The sequence below is a fragment of the Diabrotica undecimpunctata genome, chromosome 8 (genome assembly GCF_040954645.1).
Source record: "Diabrotica undecimpunctata isolate CICGRU chromosome 8, icDiaUnde3, whole genome shotgun sequence".
Lineage (NCBI taxonomy): Eukaryota > Metazoa > Arthropoda > Insecta > Coleoptera > Chrysomelidae > Diabrotica > Diabrotica undecimpunctata.
Window position 1 is genome coordinate 52,479,485 of NC_092810.1, and position 21,746 is coordinate 52,501,230.

At 34.6% G+C, this 21,746-nt stretch overlaps 1 long non-coding RNA gene across 1 annotated transcript; it reads right to left on the reverse strand.

Annotated features, from left to right (window-relative positions):
• Positions 1–293: 293 nt before the first annotated feature.
• On the reverse strand, positions 294–20,081 carry LOC140448409 (uncharacterized). The gene is made up of 3 exons (XR_011951707.1): positions 19,975–20,081; positions 10,326–10,471; positions 294–718 (listed from the first exon to the last, which is right to left on the reverse strand). It is a non-coding gene; the product is annotated as an uncharacterized lncRNA (long non-coding RNA).
• Positions 20,082–21,746: the final 1,665 nt, after the last annotated feature.

The window sequence follows — 21,746 nt, forward strand, 5'->3', positions numbered from 1 at the left end:
ATTTTTTTTCTTTAATTTTGAACCTTGTTGTGGGGGGGGGGGCGAATCCCCCATCCACCGTTTATCCGCCCCTGGGTAAAAGAAAAGAATAAATTTCAGTATAAAGAGTATTGCTCCTATTTTAGAAAGCATACTATTTAACATCTCAATTTTGTTTTAAACTTTACATATTTAAATTAATATTAATTAAAATTTGAAATTTAAGTTATTTTTCTAAGATTTTAACAAAAAGATTATTTTGTACAAATGATTACACGAATTTTTTAAGCAAATAACTACCACTTGGTGATCAGAAATTCCTATGTTAACAGTTTATTCTTGAGCTTAATATATTGTAAAAAGTTTTGCCGAATTTATGAAGAAGAGCTGCTTTAACGTAAACTTTAGGGATTCTTCGTGGTTGGGTAGCCTTTTTAAAACAATGGTTTGCCTTCTTTTGTCATCGTCTAATTCCTGTACTCAATCATTAAACTTATTAATTATTCGACCTCTTCTGAAAATTCTATGTTTTGAGCTCCTTTAGTTATTTCCTACATTTCTCCTAAGTTCTGCCTTCAAATCTTTTATTTGTGCGCTTAATATTTTATTATCTTTGCTTTGTTTTTTCTACTGGTATTTTATTTATTTTGTGTCATCGCTTGTATCTTGCAGTGGATTAATCATCTTGTTAAGCATCACTCTCTGGTTTGGTGGGTCGTCCTTTCGGGAATCTGTGTACCTGGAATGGAGCTGAAACTTAATTTTTATTTTCATTGTTCTATTACAATAAATATAAACCAAACTTAATAAACCTACTATATTGTAGTACACATTTCTAAGTAGAACGGTAAAAAAACCCAAAGATAAACTTAAAAACAAAATACTTTTAATTTTATACTTTAAAAATACGGGAAACGGATTAATAGAGGTTGAAAAACCCATGAATGTTAATAACAAACAAATTTAGCAATACTAAGGATTTAAGTGGAATTTTTGGTAAACAGTCATAAACAATTGAAACAAAAATGTGTTAATGATTTCATATAATTTCGCGTAATAATTTCATCTTACTTTTGTATAATAATCCCTAGTATAAAGATAAAACTTTGGCATGTGTTTTAAGATAACCCAAATTATTTTAGTAAGATAACAGCTTTCGTCGAAAGTAACGAGATTGTGTTAAAGTTGTTAATACATACATTGATGAAGTACTTCCTTCAATCTTTACCATATAAGGAGACAGCTTTCCTGATTACTTTTTAAGCTAATATATAGGGTTGGCCACTTAAAAAATCCATCCTGATATTTGGCAATATTCATTAAATTTTGTGAAAATGCTAAGACAGGTCGATTTTTATTCAAAAGGAAATATCTTTTAATGATATACATATCTGCCATTTGTGAACTCCCTCCCTTCCTGTACGCAAAAACCTTTAAATGCCATGTGTGGTACGTCATTAGACAAGTATTTTGCTGGAGAATTCAAGCATCTATGATTTTTTTCATACCAACTATATTCCTGTGAAAAAGTATAAGTGTACTGAAAGTGGTACACCTTGTAAAAGTCCAAATAATGCCTATGTTTTGTTAATATCAATTAAAAAAAATTTCCGTCACGTCACAATCTACGGGAACCGTGTATCAGCTTATACAGTTCTAGAGGGTGGGTACCGTATGTTTTTGGACCCACTCAGTAGTCTCCATAAAGTATTTGCCGCCTCTAATGACTTAGAAACCTTAATATTTAAGCTGATTCCTGCTTATTTTGCAGAGTACTTCAATCCTATTAGCATATGTCCATTCAATATATATATTTTGCCATGTGTTTGAACGGGTATTTTTTCCAGTGAGAGTTAAATGGTACGTACAACATGAAGACTGGTAAAAGCTGGTAGTCAGATTCAGATTCTTGGGGTGACTATCTGACTCAGATGATATGATATGGCCATTATAAACGCTGGTTTTCCGCGCCTAGAGTGTAGAGCGTTGACTGATCAGTGTAGCATGGAACTTACAAGAGAACAGCTCTTTTGATCCAATTCACCCTCCGTTCGGCTCGCGGAGATAAGAATACGGCCGAGGTCAGAAGGCCCTGCCTGTCGTAAGAGGCTACTAATGGGGTCTGTAGAAACGCACTCGAGGCGCTTAGACGTCACGGTCACCGGTCTCCACTCCTAGTATCCGAGACGAGACTCTCATGACACCACTCTACTCTCATTCCAAGAGAACCAGGCGAGGTTGAACGAGCTGGGCCCGTACACACCTCTTTTGGCCTTACACCACCAAGAGGGGTGTCGATGTCTCGGCACGTACCCGCCTGGAGATTTAAGAGTGGTAGAGGAGATCCTCGGCGGCGACCTGTCTACGTGCAAGGTGGAAATTCCTCTGCCTGCGTCACCTGTCCGCCCATTGAAGGGGATAACGGATGGGTGAGGTAATCGCAACACAGGTAATATGGGGGAGGTGGAGCTCCGCGATGCTTATGCAACGCGCCACCTTCATTTTGGTGTCGGACTCGTAGGGGCAGTGGAGGCGCTAACGGTCGTATGCCGAAAGGCCAGGAAGACCAGGGTTCTGCCAGTTTTTAATAATTGGAGGGCGCAAAGCATAGCTATGATCCAATTTACCCAGAAAAAATCAGGCTACACAGAGCGACAAATGCATATTACTTCAAACAATGTTCTGTCTCTTCTGTCGAACCAAAAGATGATGGAACTCGAGGAAGAGTTGAAAGCAATAAAATGGGACATTATCGGCCTCAGAAAAATAAGAAGAAGAGGACAAGTCCAAATTATTATAAAATCAGGACACCCGAGGAACTCGAGGAAGAGTTGAAAACAATAAAATGTGACATTATCGACATCAGCAAAATAAGACTTGTTCGACAAGCCCAAATTACTCAGAACACTTATTTCATTCTAGAAGAGCAGAAGGCATTCTAAATGGTTCAATTGTATATAGAAAGTATACACAAAATGTATTTAAAATTAACAGCATACGTCCAAGAATTGTATATCTCATCTTCAAACTAAATACAAGATATAACCTTAAGGTAATCCGGACAGATGCTTCAACGACTTTTATCCACTCGGATAAAAAATTGGAGAATTTATCTAGTAATAGCATTACATACTACATCAGCATATTACACAAAAAATTATGGGCGACTTTAATGCAAATATTAGGTTTAAACGAGATGATACAGAAGTAGCAATAGGTTCTTTTTTCGATAATATGTCTCAGCGTAAATGGACATGGATAAGCCCAAATGGCAGTGTTAAAATGAGATAGATTATGTCACAACCAATATAAAAGTAATAATCAAAGACATCAAAGTACTCAATAATTTTTTAAATAGAAAGAGACTACAGATTAATTCGAGCAAAGATACGATTAAATGTCAAATATGAAAGGACCAAGTTTATATTAAAAATACGACAAAAAGAACTGGAATCCCCCAGAAAACAACGACCTATATAAAGATACCCTAACCAGACATATACAAGACTTTGAAAATGAAATAAAAGATATTCAATAAGCAAATAATGGCATAATAAAAGCACCAAAAGAAACGGAAAGGAAGTGCTACCCGACCGTCTTGACCCATGAAGAAAAACTAAGCCAAAATATCAAAGAATAAGAAACAAATATGGAAATGATACTACGAATAGCACCGAAATCCTTGAGGTTGTCGAATCCTTTTATCGAGAAATGTGTGAGAGCACCAACGAAAAACAAGATCAGTTCCTGCCCAAAATCACAAACCAGAGATGAAAATTAATGCCAGAAATAACATCATACGAAGTCAAAACGACACTTTTAGAAATGAAAACTAAATAATCCCCTGACGATGGCGAAGTAATGCACCTCTGAGTTTTTTTCTCTGGTGGTGGAAATACTAATTTCAGTAACTTTTGCTCGATTACATATATAGGCAAGACATCAACAAAAATAGTCAAACACATAAAAAAGAAAGAAATAGCACCAAATTTTAGAATAAATAACAACTTAAGCAAATATACTAAAAACAACAAGAGCCAAAACAAAATTAAAAAGCACTTACACAGTGGCGTATACAAACTTAAATGTGGCGACTGCCCAAAAACTTACATCGGTCAAACTGGTAGAATTTTTAACAAACGTACAGCAGAACATAAAAGGGCTTTCAATAATAGAAAAACAGATCACCTTCTAGATCATATGACGAATTTCAAATTCTTTAAATCCAAAATAAAGGCCCTAAGCCATCTTTATTAGAATCTATAGAAATTAATAAATTAATAAACACATACATAATTCTGAATGAGCAACTTGAGACAAACAGTTTTCCCCTCCTCAACCTATTCTGTTAAAGACTATGAAGTGTAAACACATACCAAAAATAGGTCACTTAAGAAAGACCTCTGCCGAAATAGCTGTAGTCAAAAGATATTATAATAAATTTTGTGGAAGTTTTGAAAACGAAGTTTTCAGTGTTTTATTGTTATATAAAATGAACTTCCATCAAGTAACGGTCGAATCCATCACATATATAAATTTACAGTTATATCTTTAAACATGCAAATAATAATGTATTACAGTTTTTGGTATACCGATACCAAGGATCAAAATGTAAGGGTATCCGTTTTTAAAATAAAAAATAAATTCGTGAAAGCAAGAGATTTGAAGAAAGCCTTTAATGTCAGTATTAGGATCCAACGCTAAAAGTCGTTCAGAATAAGTAATACGAGAAACAGCAATGGATTAAAAAATAAAATAATATTAACTCGTGAGAAATAATAATATGCGTCGTCTATACCTCTTAGCAGATATTTTTTTCGCAATGATGTTGTTCTAAACTGGTTGGTTATTAGATTGCGAAAGTTTAGGTCAACAAACTAAGTGCAAGGCGAAATGTGCCAAATATCTAACGTTGTTATTAAGTTGGAAATGGTGAGCGGCGATTACCTTTCAATTCACGAATTTTATATTTAAAAACATTACGAGTTATTATGAATCACTACGAAGGTCGACATTGAAAGTATTTTTTATGCAAGTGAGGTGTTGAAGGTGATCTATTTTAATTATTTGTTTTAAAATGTGCGAATTAGTTTTGTAAAAAAATCTGTTGACCCATTACATGTTATATTAAAAAACAAGCAGATTCAGTTGAACAAGATCTTATTTACATTGAAAAAGTTCATTCAGTATATAAAAATAGACTGCTAGACATTTGTAATTATTATGTACCACTCATGAGTTTTCGATCTATCTGAAGTTTCCCTTAATGGGTGTTAAGCCCTTAATTAGAAGTCCATTCTGTAAATCAAGTCGCCTGTTGCTTTATATCTCTGACTCTTCTTCTTCGTTTTATTTTTATGTTAACGTGACTCTGTCTGTTTTTCAATGTGCCTCCAGTAAGTTGTCGATGTCCACTTTACATCTTGATAAATTTGCTGTTATAACCATGCATGTTTGCTGAAAAACAAACTCAAAAAAATAATACAGGAAAAAAACGAGAAAGCCATATTTGAGACACTGAAACAGAGGCAAGAACCCCACAATCAAGCTTTAAAACAGGAAAAAGCAGGGGACAAGCAAAAAAAAAATTACAACAGGAAACACAAAACATCAACCCAAAACAGCAAAACCAAAGACACTGGCAATAATATTAAAATGAGTGTAGTAAAACATAAAGCAATATTAGAAAAATGTGGAAAAAAGATGTCATCTCAAACAACAAATTTGGAAAATCAGGTAAATCCATAATGATTTAAACTAACAACAGAAAGGATGACCTAACAATGGTAAAAACCCTAGAAAAATACAGCGAAACAGATCTAATCGAATGGATAGCATAGACTATCGACCAGGAAAAATCCAAAAGGTTTGTGATCAGAGGACTGCACGAAAAAACAAATCCCGAAAAAATAGCTAAAGAGTTACAACAGAAAGGAGTAGAAATGAAAGTAGCGAATATGATATTGCAAAAACCAGACAAAAAGAAACTATCGCTATTTGTAGTAAAAATAAAAGAAGAAAGATAAAGGAAAACTAAAAAGCATAAGTAACCTATGTAACATGGGAATTTTTATCGAAGATAAAATTTTGCCTGCCAAGGATCTTACCACGGTTTACCAAGTAAGTCATTACGGCTCGATGCATAAAATGCAGTGAGGAACATCTCAGCAGCAAATGAAAAAAAAGACCGTAGTACCGACCCAAAATGTGCAAATTGTGGCGTGACTCATACCGCTAACTACAGCGGCTGTTCCAAAGCAGCCAAAAGAAAACCTGCTGCAATACCACCATCAAGAAAGATCGTCAGCAATGCTAGTACATCAGTCGGGAGATCTTTAAATTGAGTCATGCAATCTTCTGAACTAGTTCTCCAACAGACTCGAGCTAGATATAGCACTTCAAGAGACCAAATTAGTGAAAAGAAAGAAGGCCAATTTTCCAGGCTACGATATCTATAGAAATGATCATAGAGCAAACATGAGGAGGAACGGCCATCATAATTAAAAAAGGAATAAAACACCAAGTAATAACAACAATGCATGGTCTGGTTACGACCTACGATACTCCGGCTCATCACAGAAAATAAAACACTAAAAATCGTCTTAGTATATGTTGGACTGAGTGATCCGATATTCAACTAAGACCTGAGCATGGTTAAACCGAACGACATGCGGAAATAGAAGACTACTATGTGGCTATCTCGAAGAAAAAAAGAACACTATTATAATCGAACCAACAGCACCAACATACCACGGAGCTCTTCCCACATACCTAGACATAGCAATCTCACACCACGTGAGCCAACATTACGAAATATATTCAGTAAATGAAGGCGACCCTAGACGCAATAGAAACAGACTATTTGCAGCCTCACAAAAAGAAGAAAGCAAGTTGGTCAAACGTAACCGAAAATATCGGAGCAGTATCCACAATAAACACCATAGAGGAATTTGAAGAATATGTTGTAAAACTAGAACAAACCATACATAATCCTATTGATGCCAGCTCCAAAGAAGAAATAATAATAATATAAAAAATAAAATTCGTAGACATCAGTTTAAAACTAAAAGACCTGAAAAGAGAAAAGAACAGAAAAAGAAGAAGTTAAAAGACAACTAAAAAATCATAGAAATTAAAGCTGGGACAACTTAATCCAAGAGCTGAATGCAAATAAATATGCGTTTTGGAAACTTTCGAAAGTATTACGCAAGAATTAAAAAACCAATTCCACCCCTACACGACCAAAGAGGAATTGTGTACACCGAAGAAGAAAAAAAAACGAAAATCATGAAAAAAATGCTAGAAAGGAAATGTAGAAACAACGAACATGCCAATAAAAACTTAGATTTCACAGAAGAGGTAAAGAGGATAGCTAGAAATATAAAAATAAGGGGCAGAATAGGTTTAACACATACCTTTTCAGATTAATCAGTTAATAAAAACGAAAAAAGCGAAGAACACACCAAGACCGGATAACATCACAAAGAGAACACTTAAGAATCTGCCGGCGAAAGCAATTCTACATATAACAAGTATAATAAACAGCATGCTACGATTTAGATACTTTTACTACTATCTACCATAAAACTACAATCCAATAAGCCTACTATCTTTAATGAGCAAAATAGCCGAAAGAGTAATATTAATTAGATTCAAGGAAGAGTTCATAAGCACAGTTCGGTTTTGGATCAGAACTTGCGAGCTACAGGTACTGAGACTGATAGAATACATAACAAAGGGACTTAGTGAAAAAATGTACACAGCAGCAGTCTTTCTTGACATCAGTAAAGCCTTAGACAGAATTTGGCACAAAGGCTTGCCGTACAAAATTATTGAACATGGTTACAGTAAGGCGATGTCTTCTTGCATCATATCTAGCCACAGGAGGTTTAGAGTGCGCATAGGGTCAACCTTGTCCGAAGTCGGAACCCTGTGAAGATTCCAGATTACTGTTAAGCCTATACACGGACAACACTGCGATAGCATCGAGCAACAGAGACCCGGATACAGCAACTGGCCACGTACAAAGGGTACTAAATAAATTCCAAAGATGGTGCAAGAAGTGGAAAATCGCATTAAGCCCGGAGAAAACACTAGCCGTCATGTAATAACAATGGAGAAGCAGATTAAACAGAAAGATAAATATAGCAAACACCCCTGTAGAATGGACCAGTCAAGCAAAATATCTAGGAGTAATACTTGACAAATCGGCCGTCGATTCGGACAAATCGAAACAATCGGCCTTTAAAGGTAAGGCGTTAAAAAGTCAACTTTCTTCACTAATAGGCAAGAAGAGCAAATTAAGATCTAAGACGAAAATCAAAATGGCCAACATAATAATTCTGCCATCATTAACGTACAACTCTGTCGCATGTGAACATACCTGCTAGTAAAATAGGAAGTAGATACAAACAGCCCAAAATTATCTAATAGGACAGGTTATAGGAATACCTACATACCTACCACTAAGGTACGTATTCACAGACTCAGGGCAAAAAAGGATCATAAGAATGATGGACGAAAATGCATACAAAATCTTCGACGGTATTCAAATTAAATTAATTAAGGTAGAGAAAGGGTAAACCAAAAAAAGGCGGCCAACTATCATAGGAACGGGATACGGGGGCCTTAAGTTGCGTATAATTAGGATACATAGTGATAGGACTCTGGCGAGAGAGTAAACATTAAATATAGGTAAAAAAACCCTATTTTCTGTCTTTAGTCAATTAGTCAATAAATCACTTGAATACTGATGCACTGTCACTCATATACACTCATTTTAATTAAGCATAAAAGGTCCGTCAGGCTACGTCCGCAGAAGTAGAAATTAGGTGAGTAGTTAGACAAGGAAGTGTTTTATGACCCCTACTATTTAATTTTTATTATGTTTCTATTTAAAGAGACACTGAAGAATTCCAAGTATGGAGTCCAGGTGAATGGCGTAAATATCAACAGCATCAGATACGGTGTTGATTGCGGTTTCAGACTTGGGTCTACAACGACTCATCGACAGGATCAACTCGGTCTGCGAACAGTGTGGTATGAAAATCAACATTAAGAAAATCAAAGTGATGCCAATCTGAAAAAACCAAAATGTACTTCAACGTTGCATAATAAATGGGCACATTTTAGAGCAGTTCAACAAGTTCAAATACCCGGGATGTTGGATCGATAGCAACCTAACTTTTGATCTAGAATAGAATGACTCAGAAAGTCTTTAGAAAAAATCAAAAGAATGCTATGTGATTATGTAATAAAACTCGAGATTCGACTATGTTTATTAAAATTCTACGTCTGGACTCTTCTCTATGCAGCTGAAACGTGGATCCTTTACATCAAACGTAAATAAATTGGAGGCAATTGAAATGTGGATCTACCAGAGAATCCCCAAGATCTCATAGACACCGATATGTAGTACCAATATGAAGTACCAATATGCTCAACCAATAGTGAAAGGAAAGATCGAGGGAAAGAGGGGACTAGGAAGGTAAAGACTATCGTGACTAATAATCATTCGACAATGGACGGGGCTAAATTTTGAACAGCTGAAGACAGAGAAGGGTTTGCAATTGTAATAGCCAACCTCCATTGATGAGAAAGCACTTTAAAAAGAAGAAATTGTCCACAGTCTCTAACTTTCCATTTCCTGTCTTGTTCGTTACTTTTCTTTGGTGTAAGCGGCGGTGATAAAAATTCGGATATTGCGTTTTCAATAATTTCATTAACATCTTGTTTATTTTTACATTTTTTCGGTTTTTTTGTCCGTGTGGTACATAATCCGTATGACTTTGTGTAAGCTGGTGATATCGTTCCTGTAATCTTAAAAAACATCTGAATATTTCACACACATTTTTTTTATTGCTCTTCTTTCTATTCTACTTCCTTAATTTATTCTACGTATATTTTTACAGTCTTTTCTTTTGCTGATCCGTAATCATTTAGGCAATACGTAGTATCTTCTGCCCTAAATTTATCCGTAATACACCGTGTACTAGTTTGTTCACTCAATTGTCGGTGACATGCTTATCTATCCGCCGTTGTAAGAGATTGAGTTACGCCTCCTTCTAAATTCCTTTCTAAATTCTTTATAATATCTTTATAATAAATTTATCTTAAATTCAATCCACGTGTGTATAGATATAAAATATTAAAAATCTTATATAATAATATGACAAAATGAAAATAAAGAAATAAAAATATACTAGATATTTATATTCGCATCATATAAATAATCATAAAAATATTTAGTTATGCGGGTGTGATGAATAAAGTTATAAGTTAATTAAATCAATAAAAATTTAAATATATCTATTGAACAAACTGTACAATAAACAAGATTTACTCACATTTAAATTTTGCATGAAATTATGTACATTGTCATTTCCCAATTTTCTTGAAAGATCTCTGCATTTGCACGTTCCAGACCTTCACATATATTGATGTTATTATATTCTACTTCGTCCACTATTTTCGTCTAGACCTTCCTCTGCATCTGCAACCATAGTGGTATCGTTAGGTCGATGTTCACTTTAAGGGAACATACAGATCCCTACTCAAAACAAAGATGATAAGATGAAAGACAAGGATAAGTCCCGAGAAAGATACTAGCAAACTCGCATTAATTTTAAAATTTAATAAATTCAATATGTAATATAAGGGTCATTAGACCGTACTATATTAGTTTCAATTGATAATGATGTTTTTACTGCTGATGGTCTGATAAGAATGAAAGCGTTCTGAAATTTTTATTCCATGTTTTGCTCTTTTATTTTTCATGTTTTTTATAAGTTTGGCAGTTAGACTGTCTTTCAGGTTAATTTCTGGTCCATAGATTTAGTATCTTCTGGTTGTTTGTTGGAGATATTCAGGTCTGGACTCTTGAAGTTCTTTTGCCTAGTGACTTTCAGTGGACTCTAGTGGAAAGAGTTTATTCAGTTAGTGAGGAATATGGCCTGAGTCTCAACTTCAAGAAGACAAAGTGGATGCTGATAAGCAGGAAGCAACAGCCTGCTCGACAGTTACGGATAAGTAACATACTAATTGACTATGTAGAATCTTATGTGTACCTTGGCACCAACGTAAATGCAAAATGGGAACAGGCCACAGAAATTAAGGCGAGAATAGAACGAGCTAGAGCAGCATTTAGCAATATGAAAAAGCTCCTCATAAGCAGGGATTTGTCCCTTCCCCTAAAACTACGTCTAGTTAAATGCTACATTTTTCCGATCTTACTGTATGGTGTGGAGGCCTGGACGGTGACGAAGACGCTCATGAGAAAACTAGAAGCATTCGAAATGTGGGTGTACCGACTCATTCTTCGTATATCCTGGACCAAACATGTCACCAACATAGAGGTAATCCAAAGAATCGGAAAGCACAAAGAAATCGTGAATACAATTAAACAAAGAAAGCTTGAATATCTAGGCCACATATTGAGACACGATAAGTACCGTCTACTGCAATTGATTGTCCAGGGAAAAATAGACAGTAAGCGAGGGCCAGGCAGGAGAAGACACTCGTGGCTCCAAAATCGAGGAAGTGGTTCGGGCTCACATCGGTCGAACTATTCAGAAGCGCCGCAAACAAGATCAGAATTGCCATGTTAATAGCCAACGTTCGCAACGGACAGGGCACTTGAAGAAGAAGAAGTGACTTTTAAATACATTGATTTTGACAGTTTGTAGGTTTGTTGTATTTATGTCCTTCCTCCTTAGATTTTGTATGCATCTCCAAACCTCCGAAGACTTGCTTTTATCTTGGCATGATTTTCATGATCTTTTTAACATGTATGCGGTTTAGTTTCGTCTAGCTTCACGTGTCTTCCATTGTAGATAGATAGAATAGGTGAAAGTTGAATGCGATGGATAGAAATGAATGGAAGAATAGAGAATTTTATTTTTCCTGTTTTTGCATGTAGGTATATCAGTTTAAAATGTGTTTTAAAAGATGCCCTTCGGTACTAGGAACAGATGCCCAATTTTTTAAGATGCCAATATTTTATGCCCAGTAAAAGTGCTATGCTATAGTTTTATTCCAATAATAAAAAAAATAATATAAAATCAAACGAATAATAATTCAAACGTTGAATATAGTAGTAAGCCAATATTTAAATTAGTGAAGTCTATTCCGAAAGAAATAAATTGTTTTTGGCGTTGGGTTGATCCCGCAAGAACCGGGTTCTCCAAAATCATCTTAATGCTATTCTCAGCGACTATTGATACATCTGGAACTGGTGGTTCTACAAAGGTGTTATGTCCTTTTTTTTCTGAAAAACCTCACTTCGAAATCTCCGCTCGTATTCTTTGCTTTGGTAACAAGTTCAACGTAGAACTTACTATTATGGCTGTTTAATTTATATTCTACCAGTACATAATCATTTTTAATAACCTATCCAGATCTATGAATTTGTCTTCATTAAGAATGAAAATGTCTTCAATGGCGTGCAAGTCGTCATTAGTCTCAATATAATTGACAACATCTTCTTCTTGAGATGAAGACTGAACCTCCTCGATTTATTTTGGATAGATTTCTTCCTAGTGTCCTTATTAAAATGTGTTATTTTTCGTTTAACCATTTCTCTTTTTGCTATTGATACCGCTGTTTTATTAGCAATTGTAGTCATTTCTGGAATATTGGTTGCTATCATACTTTTTCCTCTTGCTCGACCTTTTCTATTGTTTTTCCTACTCCTTGCCTTGGGAAATTCTCTAAAATCTTCAGGTCCGCAGAAGGAAATTTTTACAATACTAATGGTAGTAGAAGTACTTTGGTCTTGAGAGTTGTTATTGAAACATGAGGAGTTGGCATTTGCATCAATTTCCATTGTTGAGTTGTTGATTTTTTCAGCAGGAGCATCACCTGACGATGGATTTTCTTTTTCCTGAAATGTAGCTGGCAAGTCCGCCATTATTCGATCGGTAACGTAATTACATAAATAATCGGCATCGGTGAAAACATGTATGTCATATGGGTAAATCCCTGTTTTCTTAAAAGCAGCGGTGATATTTGATATAGTCATTCCTCTCTTGTGAGCAATATTAACAAAACCAGCAACATTATAAATATTTGCTGTTTGTCCAGGATGCTGCATCGTCCAAGTATCTATTGCAGCATTGTAGTTTTGAATGACTTAAACACTCCAACGTCTAACGGTTGTAAATTATTGGTGGAATGTGGTGGAAAAGATAACATAGTTACTCCATTTTCTTTGCACAAATTAAGTGCCTCCAATGATAAATGACTTTGGTGATTGACGCATAATGTCAGAGTGTGCGATTGCATGCTGCTTTTTGAGTGGTTGATGAAATGTTTAATAACTTCAACAAATAATACAGAAGTCATCCAGCCTGATGGATTTGCCAAACTAAGAGTACCAAGTACCAATTGGGCCTTCCTGCACCAAGGAAAATAACAGGTTGTCACAATAGTACCCTTCTCAGCACTAGTGCACTTGCTGACCTGCTTAGCTCCTTTTTCGGTAATTATTTTTTGAAGCTTCTGAACTGTGCATGTGCATGTTTCGTCTAGATTAAATACTCGTGCAAAGCAAGGATTTTTGTACACTGCTTGAAAATTGTCAAAAAACACTTCTACATTTGCCCTTGTGAAAGAAGTAGCTCGGGACAAACTACATCCCTCAGGCGTTCTTTGACTGACCGATGGATTTCTTTTTAAACACCCATGGAACCAGTCTTGTCATGCCGATTTTTTAGCGTCCCATGAAATTGGATATTTTATTTTATTTATTTACTGCCATGTCATAGGCAACTTTCTTGCATTAAGCCACTGGAAGACCATTAAACATTTTGGAACACATGGTCCAAAGACAGTATTAGCAAATACTGTCTCTTTTATTTTCTTGTTCTACATTAAACACTTGTCGGACATTGTAGTGCAGAACATACTTTAAATTTGTATCACACTCATTGTCATTTTTACTCTGTCATTTTAAGGTATATTTTCTTTTCAACTATTTTGCCCAATAATAACAGTTGATATATAACAGTGAGGTTTGCGTAACATAACTAGCTTACCGACACAAAGAATTGTTACATAGTTTTTACTGCTACTTTATTACAACGTTCTCAGAACTAAATCGTATTCCCAATTTTTACCTTCTGCCACGATAAACATCACTATTAACTTGTCAACGATATTTTGCGGTTAGTTTGTCAATGAAAATGGCAAAATTAGGGTCATTTTTAATTTTAACAGACAATAATACAAAAAAACCTTTGAGTAATACAACAGTAACGTCATTAATACGTGAGGTTGATCGTTTGTTGTGATGTAATATTAAAAAAGAAGAAGTTCGTAGAAATAAAGTTTAAGTAGAACAATTTCAAATTAAATTTACGTGAATAAAACTTTGATATACAATGCGTGTCCAAAGTTCACCTATGTTCTGAACCATGAAACTCAAAATAATAAATTTTTGGATAACTGAATATTGTTCATATATGTTAGTGGCGTAATCGTACTCGGAACGAGGGACGCACTTTTCAGTTTCCAATTTCTAATACAGGGAGCCAGGGATGTCAACTGCTACGTGTAGGTATGCATGTTTCATTAATTTAGAGAAGGTATTTCACAATGTACACTTCCCGTCATATAAAACTGGTACACTTTTTTTTTCCCAATGTAAACCTGTGTTCAGACTGGACACAACGGTCCGTGAATCAATTCGTTGTTGCCATCACAGATAACGGAATTGCACCAAATCTAAATAAAAATAAATAACATTCAAAAATGTATAAAGTTTTTAGATAGGTATTATTTTTATCATTAACAACAAAAAACCGTTTTTAATAAATTTAATAACCAGAGATAGGGTTGAGTTAATATCCAAAATGTTTGAAGGATCTTTAAACCTATATAGGGTATTGGCACAGGGAACATTGGAATGCGTCTACTGTAATTTTATACTTCAATTACCTACCGAACACGAACTGTATTTTGTGTTAATAAGTTAAGTAACAGGCAAACTACCAAGATTAATTTATTATTTATTACAATAACGATAAATGTGAAAAACTAATATTATACTGTATCCTACGTATTATACCTAAACTATAAAATATCCGGGGCGAAAAAACGCTTTTCAAAACGTGACAGTTAAAATCCAATATCCGACTATAATGTTTTATTATAATAGTTATGTCTAGATTGATTATCTATCATTATTTTTGAATTGAAATATTTTCATAAATTATAATAAAACACAAATCAATATATGGGTACTTAATTGAGATGATGTTTTAGTTTTCAGTATACTCAAAACTGGCGGTCTGTCGCACAGCACTGCTTTTAGCTGGTTTCATATAATATTTTCGTTGAACTGGCAACGGTTCCCTAGAAATTGAATGACACATGTGACAAGATCAACGTACACAACTTTTTTCAACGTACACAACGTACACAACGTACACGATTTTTGGTTATAAGAGTTGTACCAGTTTTTTATGACGCGAACGGTACCACATGGGAAACTAATCGATATTTTAAAAACATCAGCACTCGATGCTAAGGATATAGCACTTATCCCAAATTTATATGTCAAACAAAAAGCAACAGTGCTGTTTGAAAATGACCTGTCCGAGATCTTCACAGTCGGAAAAGGAGTTCGACACTCGACAGGGTTGTATACTGTCACGAGTATTATTGACGTGACAACGTCTGTTACAGTGAGTCACCGAACAAGAGAGAGGCCCGCCGGACCGGCGAATGCCTTGCGTCTCTCTCCCACTCAAACATGATCGGTCCGCTACGCGCGGCACTAGAGAATTAGGCGCGTTGAATCGCTAAAGTTGAAAATCGTTGAAAGTATCGTCAGCTGTGTCTGTAATGAAAATGTGGAGTGCTTACAGTGTCCTATTTTAGGGGGAACCACCAGTATCAGATATAATTTTAGGAAATTACCTAGGGACCTATATTCTTTTATAATATTGCTATGGATTTATCCATTTAATATTGAGCAATGATTGTAAACATTCTTTATAGTTTAAACTTCAATGAAAATTATTAACTGTGTCTAAAGACATATATGATATGAGGTATTTTACCCAAGAGTATTAAGTATAATGAATATACATAAAAACATAATTTTGTTTTCTTAGGATTTAACATTTTGTCAGCACATTATCTCAAATTCACACTTAAATCAATATGTTTTTACTATTAGGTCTGTTGAATGTTTGTTCTTTACACAAAATTTAGTCTATACTTCATATTTATTAAAGGCGGTAAAATATACATTTACGTTTAATATACGTTTATATTATTTTGTGTATATTGATTGATTTAATTGGAGTAGCCCACTTTGATACAAAAATACAGTCAATTTATGGATATTTCAAGGTGACAATCTAAAAAAAGCTGATTTCCTCCCATGCATTTTATTAGAAACACTTGAAATTTAAAAAAAATTTAAAAATCGTAAGATGTAAGACCTTAATCGTGAGATCGTGAGATTTTCAATTCGTGAGTAGATTCGTCATTTACAACAACTACAACAATAAAGGTAAATAATTGTACACTAATATTTCATTATCGTAAACTATGATTGATTGATTAATTGTTAGATTGACACAAAAGTTGAGAAACTGAGTTTATAGCGGCAATTCCTTGTTCCTATTGTGCAATTTAATAATATTCATATCAATAAATATTCTACCGAGAAAAAGACTACTCACGTAAAATCTTCGCCCGTAAAACCGACTTTACAGGCAACCGATTTTTTTTAAACATACACTCTGGAAACATCTTTAGAGAAGCTTTGGACGAATCAGATGATGGTATTGCACTAAATGGCCAGCTTAAAAACTATAATATTAGATATGCAGAATATACCGTATTGCTGGCAGATAGTGCACAGGGGCTTCAAAGGATGATGTAGAAATGTTGTAGAAACGTGATCCAAAAATGTCCTAAAACTAAATTTTGAAAAGACAACAATAATGATCACTAGTTCAAACACCAACATAACCGCACAAATTACAATTAAGTATACACCGTTAGAAAGAGTAGAGAGAATATGCTATCTAGGTTGCAATAATACAGAATATGCTACCAAGATTAAAAGAAAATAGACCGGAGTATATCCCACAAGACCCCGTGACAACAATAATAGACGAAGTCGAAATCACAGAGGAAGATATAACTAAAGCTCTAAAGAGAGCCAAAAACAACAAAGTGCAAGGATTATATCATTCATACGAGTGTTATTCAATAAAATCGAAGCACTGAGGAGAATCCACAGCAGTGAACAGATTAACGGATTGCGCAAATTCTTTTATTATTTTAGATTTTTTCTTAGGTATTTACACTAAACAGATGATCGAACCTAAGCTAACATAGATATTAAAACCATATTTAGAAATTAGTTGTGAACAAAACAGTACTTACAGTAAATTCTATTTTCTCTAAATTAAAGGACAAGACTCCTGAAGAGCTCCAGTTTGGCATAGTGTATAGTATACCATGTAATGGTTTTAACAAAAAATATATTGGTCAATCCTTGAGATACCTAAAAGATGGAATTGTCCCTCATAAAAGTGATATTACACCCTATGCAGAAAGATGCTCTCTCTCAAAATTATAATAAAAGAAAACAAATTGAAGAAAAGGCTTTTCTTAGAAATAGCATATATTGCTTAAGAAGACCATGTAATTAATAAAAAATCAAACATTCAAAATCTTAGTGAGATCTACTTTTTTCTGTTCATGCTTGAAAAAAAAAAACAGAAATCTCAATCTTTTTAATATTAAAATCTTAATATTAAGTTATAATTACAGTTTATTCAAAATAAAAAAAATAGTAAATGTTTCCTGTTGAAAATGATTAACTTTCCACGCATAATTTTTTCTTTAATAAATATTTTCCAATTAATAATACAATAACAATAAATTCCAATTGTTCATATTTTTAACTCTCCCAACATATTAAATAAATATCACAGTTCTTTGTCAACTTCTAAGTTTTCCCTGTGATTCTTGGCAGATGACAGGTACAAGATGCCAATTATGGTAGGTACTTCCTCTGAAGTCTGACAGTTATCACATGTCGGTGCTTAAAAGATGACAATTAGTCCGTACAAAATTATATCGGACTATATATGTCGCGTATCGGACAAAATTGTGCAGTCAGTCATATATTTCATTCCTCTAACAATATAGATGAAATAATACGACTGACAAAAAAAAGCGAGATAACGATGATTATGGGTGACTAACGCTAAAATTGGTGGTACCGAAGAAAACAACATAGAAGCATACGGTCTAGGTACCAGAAACAATAGGGGAGATAGACTGGTACAATTCTGCATAGACAGCAACCTATTAGTAGCCAACACTTTCTTCAAACAACATTCTAGAAGGCTATACACTTGGAAATCGCCTGCAGACAAAAAAAGTAAAATTGTTAGAAATCAAATTCACTTCATTTTGCTTAATAATAATTTTAAGAAGTACATAACATCTACTAAAAACTATTCTGGAGCTGACATTCATAGCGATCACAATCCAGTTATAATAGATTTTAGACTAAAAAGATTTCTTAAAGTTAAAAGATAAAAAGTGTCAAAAAAAATAGACGTCTCACTAATAAAGAACCCTGAAAAGCAAAATGAAATAAGTATCAAGGTTGAGAAAGAAATAGAACTGCTAGAGAACTTTGTACAGACAGACGTCGAAGTAACATGGACTGCTCTAAAAACGAAAATAACAAAGATACAAGAAGACGACATTATGACAAAACATAAAACAAACCCAATAGAATACAAACGAGTCAATAAAATTATTAGAAAAAATGCAGGGAAGCTAAAGAAAACTGGATATCAACCAAATGCCTAAAAATTAAATAACTTCAGGAAAGATAAGGCACCTTTAAAGTCCATAAAAAACTGAAAGAGATGACAGGTAGACACAGAAAAAGGCAAGAAACAATATTAAGAAATAATAATAACGAGATAATTGTAGGTACAGAAGACAAACTGGAAAGACACTTTTTGACGATAATGGGCGTTGTTCTTCTGATCCACGGATGATCGAATAAATGAAAAAATTCAAAAATACCAAAAGAAGAAGTTATTTACGCAGTACATGCTCAGTAGAACGGAAAAGCCACCGGTCCAGACAATATAAATGTCGAAATACTTAAATGAATTGCAGACAACGAAATTAAAAGCCTCGACTTAATAACAGCACTATTCAATAAGATATATGACATAGGTAAAACACCACTAGACTGGCTATAATCAACATTCGTAATATTACATTGCGATGACATACACTCTGCGATGACTATCGAATATTACGTATGATCGGACTATATATCTCGCGTGTCGTGTATCGCCCTTAAAACTTTTCTCAGAATCATTCATACACGAATTTACAAGAAGTGTGAGTTTCAGATGAGTGACACTCAATTTGGAATTCGAAATGGATTGGGAACACGACAAGCTCTTTTTGCCTTAAATGTATTAACACAACGATGCAGAGACATGAATGTATATGTATATGCATGTTTTATTGATTTGACTGCATGTTAACCATCAAGAGATGATAAAAATTCTGAGAACAACTGGAATTGACGAACAAGACTTGCGAATTATCTCAGAACTATATTGGCACCAAACGACAACAATTGAAATAGAGCACACAACATCCGAAGATAAACGAATCCGACGAGTAGTGCGACAAGATTGCATCTTATCACCGCTATTATTTAATCGACATTCGGAGTCTATATTCAAAAAAGCATTAGACGAGGTTCAAGGTTGAATCAAAATTAACGAAACCAGCATAGATGGGTACGCTGATAATAGCGTCCTAATGCACGCACAAGACTAACTAAATATAATAAATGCGGTAGTTCGTCATAACGAAATGTTCGGTTTAAACAAATCGTAAAGTTGCAGTTTATAATCTTCAGGCGATTCTTCAATGCTCAAATGGAATGTTTTGGCTATTTATTATAAATCCAAACCCAATGCTTACAACTTTACGATGGCACAAGTTGAGAATCCTATACTAAAATCACAATCAAGATGCACTAGAAATAAACAAACTAAGACACTTAAATGTTACGAGGAACACTCCCGAATCATGATTTACAAGTAATAACTTTTGTAAATCGTGATTTGGGATTTATATATGTATGTATATACATTGTAAATCATGATTCGAGACTTCGAGAGTGTATCTTGATTGTGATTTTAGTATAGTCAGAGTACCTACCAGTGGCGCACCCAGAATTTGTCTTAGGGGGGGGTTTTGAAAATTTTTTTTGCTACCTCCATGTTGAGTTCCTACAATTTGGGTTTTAGTTTAATTTAAAGTACTAAAGATAGCAGTTCCAAAGATTCAGGTATCTGCCTACCAACTAAAACCACCCTCTCTTACTTATGCGCAGTTGACTGTCGCACGTACCGTACTCCGAAAGTGGGATGGCCACTGTAAGGCTGACGACATTTTTGGAACACTCCCTTCTCTTATCTAGATCTTATCTATTGTTCTGAAGCTATTTTCTTGTGGCATTTTAAAGTAGTTACTATTTTAATGGGAATAAGCCAAAATTGAAGGTTAAAATAAGGTTATTGACATTTGACATTAATCGAACTTGTAAATACAATACATTTTGAAGACGGCTATCGCCGTATTCCCATTCTCCTCCGGGAATCCTCCCGGTGCAAGCCATGCTCCTCCTCCAAACCTGTCGATTCCATCGCTCTTCTAATTCCTTCATTTCAAGACCGTCGAGGTCTACCTCTTTTTTTTCTTCCAGGGGGCTTCGATTTGTGAAGTTTTTGGGGCCAACGTTTGTCAGACATTCTCAATTGATGTCCAAACCATTTTGAACCTCTTCTTTCTATTCTGTCAATGACCGTTTCTGTAGCATTCATGTTATTTCTTATAGATTCGTTAGTCTTCCTTTCCTGCCTTGATATTCTAGCACTTCTTCTCAAATAATCCATTTCAACAGTCAACAATCTTCTCTTCAGGTCTGCATTAATTGTCCATACTTCAGAGCCATAGAACAAAGAACTGATTCAACCATGGTTTGCCCTATTCTTTTTTTGTTCCTTTTGGAAATGTAGTGATCCCACCATAAGGAATTCAGACATCCTACAATTTTACGTCCCTGATTACTTCGTGTTTAATTTCGGTTTCTCCCAAGCCGTTCTTAGCAATGAGTGGATCTAAATATTTAAATTTTTTCACTTGTTTGATTTCCACGTCCTCGTCTATCAACACTTCAAACCTTGCATCTGAACTGATAATTAAGTAAATATTCTGTTTTCTTCATGCTGACTTGTAACCCCCATTTTAAATATTCTCTCTATAGACACTTTATCATAAATTCTAGATCATAAGAATCTTGAGCTAGGATGACTTGGTCATCCGCAAAGTTTAGGGAGAACAGTACGTCATTTCCTATAGGATTCCCATTCCTTGGCAGTGGTTTTTCCAATTTTGGAGGGCTGCCTTAATATATAAATTAAACAGTAAGGGTGACATACTGCATCCTTGTTTTAGTCCTTTAGTTTCTTTTATTGGCTCTGATAGTCTATATCCGATTTTTAGGTAAGTAGTGTTATCCCTGTATACTTCTGTGATTATTCCTAAAAGGTATGGACTAATGTCGAGTTGTTGTTAAGCATGCCACAATTTAAGTCTTGGAACTGTATTATACGCCTTTTCTTGGTCGATGAAGGCTAGATGTACTTCTGTACCAACCGCTATTCTTTTTTATATTAATTGTTGGAGTA